This window comes from Humulus lupulus, chromosome 2 (genome assembly GCF_963169125.1).
Source record: "Humulus lupulus chromosome 2, drHumLupu1.1, whole genome shotgun sequence".
In the NCBI taxonomy this organism is placed as follows: Eukaryota; Viridiplantae; Streptophyta; class Magnoliopsida; order Rosales; family Cannabaceae; genus Humulus; species Humulus lupulus.
The window spans coordinates 116119832-116129365 of record NC_084794.1 but is presented as its reverse complement, the minus strand read 5'-3'; the positions used below and the strand labels follow the sequence as shown (position 1 = coordinate 116129365).

The 9534-nt window shown below is 39.1% G+C and overlaps 1 non-coding gene across 1 annotated transcript; it reads right to left on the bottom strand.

Annotated features, from left to right (window-relative positions):
• Positions 1 to 7836: 7836 nt before the first annotated feature.
• LOC133820122 (small nucleolar RNA R71) lies at positions 7837 to 7943 on the bottom strand. Its single transcript, XR_009886555.1, has one exon. It is a non-coding gene; the product is annotated as a small nucleolar RNA R71 (small nucleolar RNA).
• Between the last annotated feature and the right edge of the window lie 1591 nt (positions 7944 to 9534).

Sequence of the window (9534 nt, the reverse complement as noted above, 5' to 3'; positions counted from 1 at the left end):
ACTTAGGAACATGGAGTAACATCAAACATACACCAAACATGCAAATCATTAAAGACAATTAGCAGTAAAAATCCAAGCGTCGAGTAGCCATCGAGCATGCATCGAGAATGCGTCGAGTTTTATTCATTAACGACAATTAGCTCTAAAAATTCATGCGAAAAAAATTCATCAAAGACAATAAAAAACAGATGAAGTAACCTGACCAATCCAGTTTATATAAAATAAAACAAAAATTATACTCAGAGCTGAGCTTTGCATGAGGACTTGTTGTGGCCACGACCACCGCATCTACTTCACTTACGCATTTTCACATCTTTTTCCCTTCCGGATGGCCAATGGGTTGTCCTTGATCTTCCTAGGTTTGGCTTCTTTGGACGACCAACTTGTTGATTCTCTATGAGTACACCAACTACCATATTCTTAATGTCATCTGGAAGTATCCAATCATCCTCGCTCTTAGTTGGGTAAATGGTTTATTGTACAAATTCCTCCATGACTCAATGGTGTAAAACAGTGAACACAAGAAGTAAAGTTGTTGTAGCTGGATGGGGACAAGGTATGCCTATGACCTGGAATACCCCACATGAGCATGATTTCGTCATCAAATTCACCTCAGCATCACTGTCTGCACCAGTTACATGAAACTCAAATTTGACAAGGGCATAGACATTCATGAACCTTCCTTTGTCAGCATTGTTCGATACATCTGCCTACATTAGGGTGGATAATTTGGTGGTAGTCTTCTCTGTCACACTACGTTGTTCAGAAAACCAAGACCGTAGTGTGAACCAAATGAATTCCAAAAAAAGTGTAATTGGAAAGGTTCTTGCATCCTTGGTCTTATTGTTGAAGCTTTCAACGTAGTTGCTTGTCATTATATTGTATCATTTTCTAGGAAAGAAAGGACGAGACCACTTATCGAAACCAATTCCCTCCAGATAGGCAGCTATGGGAGGATCCATTCGCTTAATATTTTCAAAATGCTTTAGACATTCGGTCTTCTTCCATGCATAGGCTGCTGCCCACATCTCATTGTGACAGTGATCAGTCTTGAACTTAGCTTTCACATTGATACTGATGTGATGGTAGCATCCACCATGGTAGGCATCAGGAAAGACAACCTCTATATCATGAATAATGCTAGCGTGCCTATCTGACACGAAAGCCAGGTCAGCAACGTCCCAAATGGCTTCCTTCAACTTCATCATCAAATATTTCCATGAGTTGTCGTTCTCACTATCCACCAACACTAACGCAATTGGATAAAAATGACTATTCGCATCCAAAGCAACGACACATAGCATATGGCCACCGTACTTGTTCTTCAAGAACATGCCATCCACACATATCATAGGATGACAAAATCAGAATCCCCTCCTACAAACTCCAAGGGAAACGAATTAATATAGGAAATGACCATCTTTAGTGACAAAATCAGTAATTTTACATGGATTCTTTTGCTGCAACATGAGCAAGTAGGATGGCAACTTACAATATGACTCTTCATATGTCCCCCTAACATACGTAAGTGACTTCTCTCTACATCTCCATGGCTTTTCATAACTCATATCAACACTAAAAAATTTCTTCATATCCTCCTTTATGTTGTTTGCCATGTAGCTGGTCCCATCAACTGCATTTTTGTTCTTTATGAGGTGCCCAACAACCCACGGTGCAACTTGACGATGACCTTTTTGTTGCTTAGTGAGCATGTGTGTACGCTCTTGTACACCATAATCCCAAACATGGGGGACATTGGCAGTTTTTTCCCTCTCAATCTCCAACAACACTCAGGATCTTTGCATGTGATATACCACATGTCAGTACCAGACTTTTTCACCATATACTCAAAGTTATTCTTCATTTAAAATAGAGTAGCTTTGGTTTTTAACTGAATCTTGTCCTTAAAAGTCTTCCCAACATATATTTATTCCATTGGTGCACCAGATGATGAGGAATGGGTTTTAGCAGATGCCTCAATGTCTTCTTTTGTAAACATTAGGGCACTCCACTGGTGCGATCTTCTCTTGAAACAATTTTCTCCCTCCACCTAATGTTATCTTCTGTCTCAGCAGGACAATTACTACTTCTGGCAGGTGTTCGGCATCCTTGATTTGGGAGGTATGCATGTGCAAGAGGTAGTCCTGACTCTTCTTCTACTTGTTGGGCTTGGAAAATGTAAAACTCATCATTTGAAACATTTGCACTATAATATGAGTCATCCTCAGAACCATCATCATTATCTTCAAAGCAATTACTGTAGCATCCTAAATTTTTTAATAAGGCTTAGGGCCTTGATTAGCATGCCTGGAGGGCAATAAGTGATTTGTTATGCTAATATGTGAATTTGTTGAGTATGTGATTAGAAATGCATGTTTAGGTGAGTTAAATATGCATGTGGGCCCCATTTGGTTATTAGGGACATATTTGTAATTTTAGCCCGTTGAGGGCATAAATGTACTAATTGTGAATATTGTGACATATTCGTGTTGCACAATCCGAGATAGTCCTAGGGAGCGGTTTAGCTAGATAGTCACAACGGGGTCGAATACCCGACTCGGGGCGAGACGAGAGGTAGTCCGAGCATTAGATGTTTTATTATGTTATTGGGTTATGGAAATAAATATTTGGAGATATATTTGAAGTTAGAACGTATTGGAGGGAATATCGGGGAAATTTACCATTTTTCCCCCAGGGATGTTTTCGGTACCTCGAGCCTTGGAGGTAACTTAAATGACTTATGATAAGTAAAATAAAACCAAGAAACATTCTAAACCTTGGAGAAACCGACTCTCTCTCTATCTTGGAGTTATCTCTCTTTCGAAGCTTGGAGACTTTGATCTATAGGAGGATTTTAGCTTGCTTCTCAAGGGAATTGAAGCTGGCTATGATTGAGGATTAGCTCAGGGTCAAGTTATCAGTTGAGGTAAGGAATCTAACACGTAATTATCTAAATTATGTTGAATTTCTGCTGGTGTTTCAAGGTTGTGCATGTGAGCTAGGTGGAGAATCACCCTTGAGTTTTAGAAGAGGTTTGGGGTTAATTCTTGTTAGGTTTTGTTGCTGAGACTATAGTAGAACTTCTGTGGTGATTGACTTGAAACGTTGGGTTGATTTTGCGGTAAATTGGCTTGGATTTGGTGTAGAAAATGGAGGATTTTTCTGGGTTCGAATGGTCGGGCCGCGGAACACCATGGCTTGGGCCGCGGTGCGCATACCCTGTTTTAGGGGTTTCGGTTTCTGGTTGAGGCGGGCCGCATCATGGGTTCATGGGTTCGCGGCGCTTAGTGAGTTTTTGGACTCCAAGGAGGTTTTAGGCTCGGGAATCCAAAAGTTAAGGCTCATGATGGATTTTATCATCTGGATTGATAAAATTCAAGGTCGCGGAGACTAGAATTATGACCCAAAGTTATTTAATGGATTAGAACTTGATGGATTGATGTTGTTGATATGTTGTGACTAGGTTTTCATCAAGGCTCGGACTAGGGGACTGTGCTTGGGACATCGGTTCTTGGAAAGCTCGGGACACAGGTAAGAAAACTATTGTACCCGTAGAGCGGGACGAGGCCCTACATTTTGTGTTGTAGGGCACGACCCTATATGATTGTGTTGCATGGCGTGGCCCCATTAATTATGTTTATACGTGTTTAAGTATTTGTTTAAATATTCTATGTGTGCATATATTTGAATGAACAGCAAGAGCCGGGAACGGCGAAGGCAAGGAACGGCGAGAGCCGAGAACGGTGAAGGCCGAGAATGGCAAGGCCAAGTACAGCAAGGCCGAATATGGCAAGGGGCCAAGAGCAGCGTTAAGCACGCAGAGTGCGAGTTGCCAGGGTGAGACCCTATAGGATACCTGGGATATCCTCATGGTGTAGATCATGAACCCAGGGCTTGGTAAAGCACCTTGGACGACATGTTCGTTATGTGTTTAGCCTGTTGACAGTTTTGTTATGGGTTGAATGATGTTATTCATATGTTATTTGCTTGTGTGGAGTTTTCTTGCTGGGCTTCAGCTCACGGGTGCTCTATGGTGCAGGTAAGGGCAAGGGGAAAGTCGAACAACCATGAGTACGAAGAGCGTGAAGCGACGTGTACGTGTTTGGCCTGCCTGGCTGCCATGACCAGGGGTACTTTTTTGGGATATGTTTGTATTAAACCTAATTTTGTCATTTAGTCGACTTTAATTATACTTTTGAGTTGTAAATATTTCTAAAATAGTATTTTGGGATCCCAAATGTTTAACGCTTTATAATTTTCAATGGATGATGACATTTTCAAATTGAATGACTTTTATTATAGTTTAGCTACACTTTTAAACCTAAAACCTCGATTAGCGAGTTAATTGCATGTTTTAAACTCACTTAGTAACGACTCTAAGGAGGTAGGGCATTATAATTACTAACTGGATCATCATTCACATAGGGATCATACTCATATGCCTCAAGCACACCTCTAGGACCTCCATGTGGTATATCAAGTTCAATAGTAGCCATCTGCTTAGTAACTGGAACAAAAGTGTCCACCTCGCTATAATTCTTGTAAATGCTACCTGTAGGAGATGGATCGACATTGGTCGTGTCTATTTTGTTCACACTAGGAAAAGGATCTGATATGTCATTCTTCTTAACTGGAGTCACACATAAGGCTATTCGTATGTTCTTTCAAGCTTATTCCTAAGAATACATGAACTTGACGATCATTCCTCAATTGAACCGGTGCAAATGGTTGGTCGCCGCATACGTACGACACCTCAAGTTTCAATTCATACACCTTTCTATCCACCTGAAATATCTCGTGCAGTATGTCAAGTAGTTGCAAGTAAGTGACATCATTCTCTATTGGTATCACTTCACCTTCAACATCCTTAAAATACCATTTCCTAACATTTGTTTCCCAAACACCGTTGTAAGAAAAAAATACGTAAACAATAGAACCTAAAATAAAAAAAGAAAACACAAATACAATTAGCTGAAAAACTAGAAAAAAATCAACAAGCATTCGTCGAGGATGAAATCCAGTATGCCTCAACGACCATCGAGCAAGAAACAATACCCACCGATCACACCAAAAAATAGAATGAAAATGCATACAATCATGCCTGCATCGAGTAAACATCGAGCATGCATGAAAACATGCAAAATCACAATTCCATTGAGCTTATATCGAATAGCAATCGAGTAACAATTAAGCATGTATGCAAACATGCAAAATTACACTGCCATCAAGCTTATATTGAGCAGTCATCGAGTAACAATGGAGAATGTATGAATCGTGAGAATGCATATGACCATCGAGCCATCATCGAGCAGGCATCGAATAACCATCGAGCATGCATGAAATCGTGAGAATGCACATTACCATCGAACTTGAATCGAGCAGGTATCGAGTAACCATCGAGCAAGAATGTAACCATAAAAAATGATGTGCCATCGAGCACAACTCAAACCCAGAAAAATTCCGAAAAACGCAGATCAACAAAAAACTAAAGAAAAACTAAAAATATGTGCAAATATTCCTCAGATCTATTCGAAATGCCCAAAAAGTTTAAAGGAAGCATCACTAATGCAAGTATTTAAGAAAAAATTTCTTACCCATAAGTTTTTACTCCAAGAATCCTCAAAATTTACTTTGGCCTTGATCTCTAAAAATGGCTTCCTCTTAGGGAGGTGCTCGGCTTTTAAGAGTGCTCGGATCTCTACCCGTGGTGCTCTTAGTGGTCCTATGAGGTGAGGTAAGTGAGAGAGTGTGAACCAAGAGAGAGAGAGAGAGTAGGAGGAACCCAGAAGAGGAAAGAGAAGAGGGTAGGGGAATTGTGGCAGGGGCATTTTGGGTACTATCAAAACTTTTGGCATTATTTTGAAATGATCAAAGAGCCTAGTATTTTTTTTGACTGAATACCCCTCATTAAGCATAAAAATTCAAATTTCCCTAAAATAATGTATCGCAATGGAGCATAAGTACCCATAGGATAATTCAGACTCCTAGGTTCCCTGGTCTACTTATCTCCTGGCCAATTCTCATGGTCGTGAACCGTATTAAAATAACATATTATAATAGTGCATAAGCACCCCTAAGATCATTCAAAGTCCTAGGTTATCTGGTCTACTTTTCTCATGTGGAGCGTAAGTGATTAGTGCTCAAAAAGATCATTTTATTGAGCTTAAAGTTGAAATTAAATTAAGTTTTAATTAATATTTTCTTGAATTTATTGTGACATATTCTTCAAATGGAAATAATTAGTTTTAATGTAATTAACAAATATTTTCTTTCGAATTATAGTGCATTTGAGCCTAATTAAAAGAAAATTAAAAAAATAAATAAAATAATTAAACTTGAATAATGATAAGAGTGTAAGTTTTTTTTTTTTCAATAGCCCGAGGCTCGTTTGTGCGGCCCAATCACATTCCTAATAGAGCCAGCACAAGGCCCAGATCTACCCGGACTCGCGTGACCCAAATACCTACCCGCGTGATCTGCACCCGACCCAACTCGCCTACCCCTGCCAGCTGCACTAGGTGGCGCTCCGTGATTGCCCAGCACCTGGCTCCAGCCTCAAAACATGCAACACATGGCGTGCTCCTATTGGCTACAAATTGGTCAAAGCTCAAACTGCACCAGCCACCTTTCTGCCCATTTTGTGTTCACTTTGAGTCTTGGACCCTTCCATTTCAAGCTTTAAAGCCACATTTTGTGTTGATTTAGAAAAAAGGGCATGATGACCATTCACTAGAATAGCTAGGTTAATATTAATAATAGGAGTTGATTTTTCAAAATCATATTTTATTATTAATGTTTAAGATTTATTTTATGAATGTTGTGATGTGAACTATTTACTTGTATAGTTTTGTAAATCAGGTAACTATGTTTCTAAATATGCATATGGATAATTGTTGAATTCTTTCAACTTTTCAACTCTTGATTACATCTTATTTTTATATCACTTGGCTCATTTTATTGTTTAATTAAAAATTTAACAAAAAAAAATCTCAAATCTATTTCCATTTCCATTTCTATTTATTTCATGTTACTAACTTTTTGTATTATTTTTCTACTAATATTTTTGTTTTAGGTTACCTCCTTGTGGATCGACTGCCCGAATTTTACTACAACTACCGCTTAGTTGTTGTCATAATTTGGGCGTTAAATAAATTTTGGCGTCATTCCTGGGAAGGTAGTTTTTGAAGAGTTTTAGTGGAATTTGTACCAAGATGTTAGTAACTTTATTTGTATTTTTGTTGGTATGAATATTGTATTAGCATAGTGTTCTTCCTATTGTGTGTGCTTTAGTTTTTTGCTAAAACACCCAAATCCATCTAGAAAAAAGTTTAACAAAAAAAAAATAAGAAAAAAAACCTAAAATATATTCTCATTTCCGAGAGTGGATGAATCATCATGAAAGTTCTAGTGAAACTTCTTCCAATTCATCCACCAATCCTTTCAGAACTCGTTCCACCCTTTCAGCTTCTCCGCAAACCTTAGTTGATAATAATACATTCACAATTGCTCACAATGATTAAATACAACCAAGAACTCTCAATGAATACCTCCATCCTACTCGCACTTCCACACGTTCATGCAATATGTTCTCTCCTAATATGCCTGCGTTAGACTTTAAACCTAGCATGATTCAACTCTTACCCACATTTCATGGAATGGAAAATGAAAGCCCATACGTGCATATTAGAGAATTCTGTGCGACTAAAGTTCTTCCCTTTTTCGTTGAAGAACAAAGCCAAAAGCTGGTTATACTCTTTGAGACCTAGGTCTATTGGAACATGGGAGGAAATGACCAAATCTTTTATTCTAAAATCGTTCCCTAGCCATAAGACCAACGATCTAAAATGACAGATTTCTACATTTTCCCAAAAGGACAATGAAGCGTTCTATCAAGTCTGGGAAAGAATCAAAGATCTATTAAATTAATGCCCACACCATGGCTATGAGAACTGGTGTTTGGTCAGTGTAACGTCCCAAACTTTCTAATAGGGCTTAGTGCCTTGACTAGTGTGTCGGGAGGGCAATAGCTGGTTTTATTATGTTAATATGCGTATTAAATGATTATGTGATTAGCAATGCATGGTTAGGAGAATTAAATATGCATGTGGCCATTTTGGTAAATAGAGGCATAAATGGAAATTATATGCATGTTATGCTCGATACCACAAGATTGTGGTGATATATTTGTGATGTGCGATTTGAGACAGTCCTAGGGAGAGGAATAGAAAAATAGTCACAACGGGGTCAAATACCCAGCTCGGGGGTGAGCCTATGGGTATTATGGGTACATTGTATGTGTTCGGGATTACTGAGTAACCAGTTGTGATCTAGCGATTATTTGGGGTATGTTGGGATTAATTGGGGAATTATAGGAACACTCGAGGAATTAGGGGGATGTGACAAATGACGAGATTGTCCTTGGTGGCATTAAAGGATTAAGGATAGACTCCAGCAAAACACAATCATGGATCTAAGTAGAAACAAAGAAAAATTAGAATCCCCTCAACCTTGTTACTTTCTCTTTCTCTCGACACTTTCTCTCTCCCTCTCTAAGCTTAGAAGCTTTGTGAATGTTGAAGAGATAGCTAAGGAATAGAAGAACTAGAAGTTTGAAGTGCTTGGGGATTAGCTCAGTTGAATTCTCAGTGAGGTAAGGGTTCAAACTGGATCTTTTCTGTTAATTTTGCTGTGAACTAAAAGCTTGCCTGAGGGTTGGAATTTAGACTGGTTTTGAGTGTTTGTGAGGAAATGGAATTATTTTTGGGGTTGTTGTGATGCCTAGGTTGTGTGGATGAGAATTCTAGACTCAATTATAGGTTTAGATGTTGTTTGAGGTGTGATTTGGTGGTTTAGGCTCGAGGAAAAATGCAGAAAATGGTAGAATTTATGGGTTTTGGGGCTCGCTCTGCGGCCCGTGTATGCGAAGAGACCAAGGAAGCCTTCTGTTTTGTAGTGGGTTGTAGGTCAAATTAGGGGAAATGGCCTATGTTGTATATTATGCTCGAGAACCCAAATCTTAAGGCTCGGGAATGATTCTACTACCCGGTTTAGAAGAATTCGATGTCCCAAAGGCTAGTATTTTAATATGAAGTTCTTAATTAGTTAGGGATTGATAGATATCTATTTATTATGGCGTTGTGACTAGTTTTACGTCAAGGCTCGATTTAGGGGATTGTTTTTGGATTTGTGTTAATCTATCAGCTCGGGACATAGGTAAGAAAATTTTTGTGCCTGTAGAGTAGGGCATGACCCTATTATTTGTGATTTAGGGCGTGCCCTTAAATTTTGTGTTTAATGTATGTGTGAATACTTGTGAATGCTATGCTATGTTGTGCACGATTATGAATGAACAACGAAGGTCGAGAATGACAAAGGGTCGAGAACGGCAACGGGCCAAGAATGGTGAAGGCATGCTAAATGCGAGCCGCTAGGGCGATACCCTCTAAGGGTGTTGTATCCACCCACTCAGTGTAGATCGTGAACCTAGTGCCTGGTAAAGCACCTAGGTCGGCATAGGCCGCTATATGTTTAATA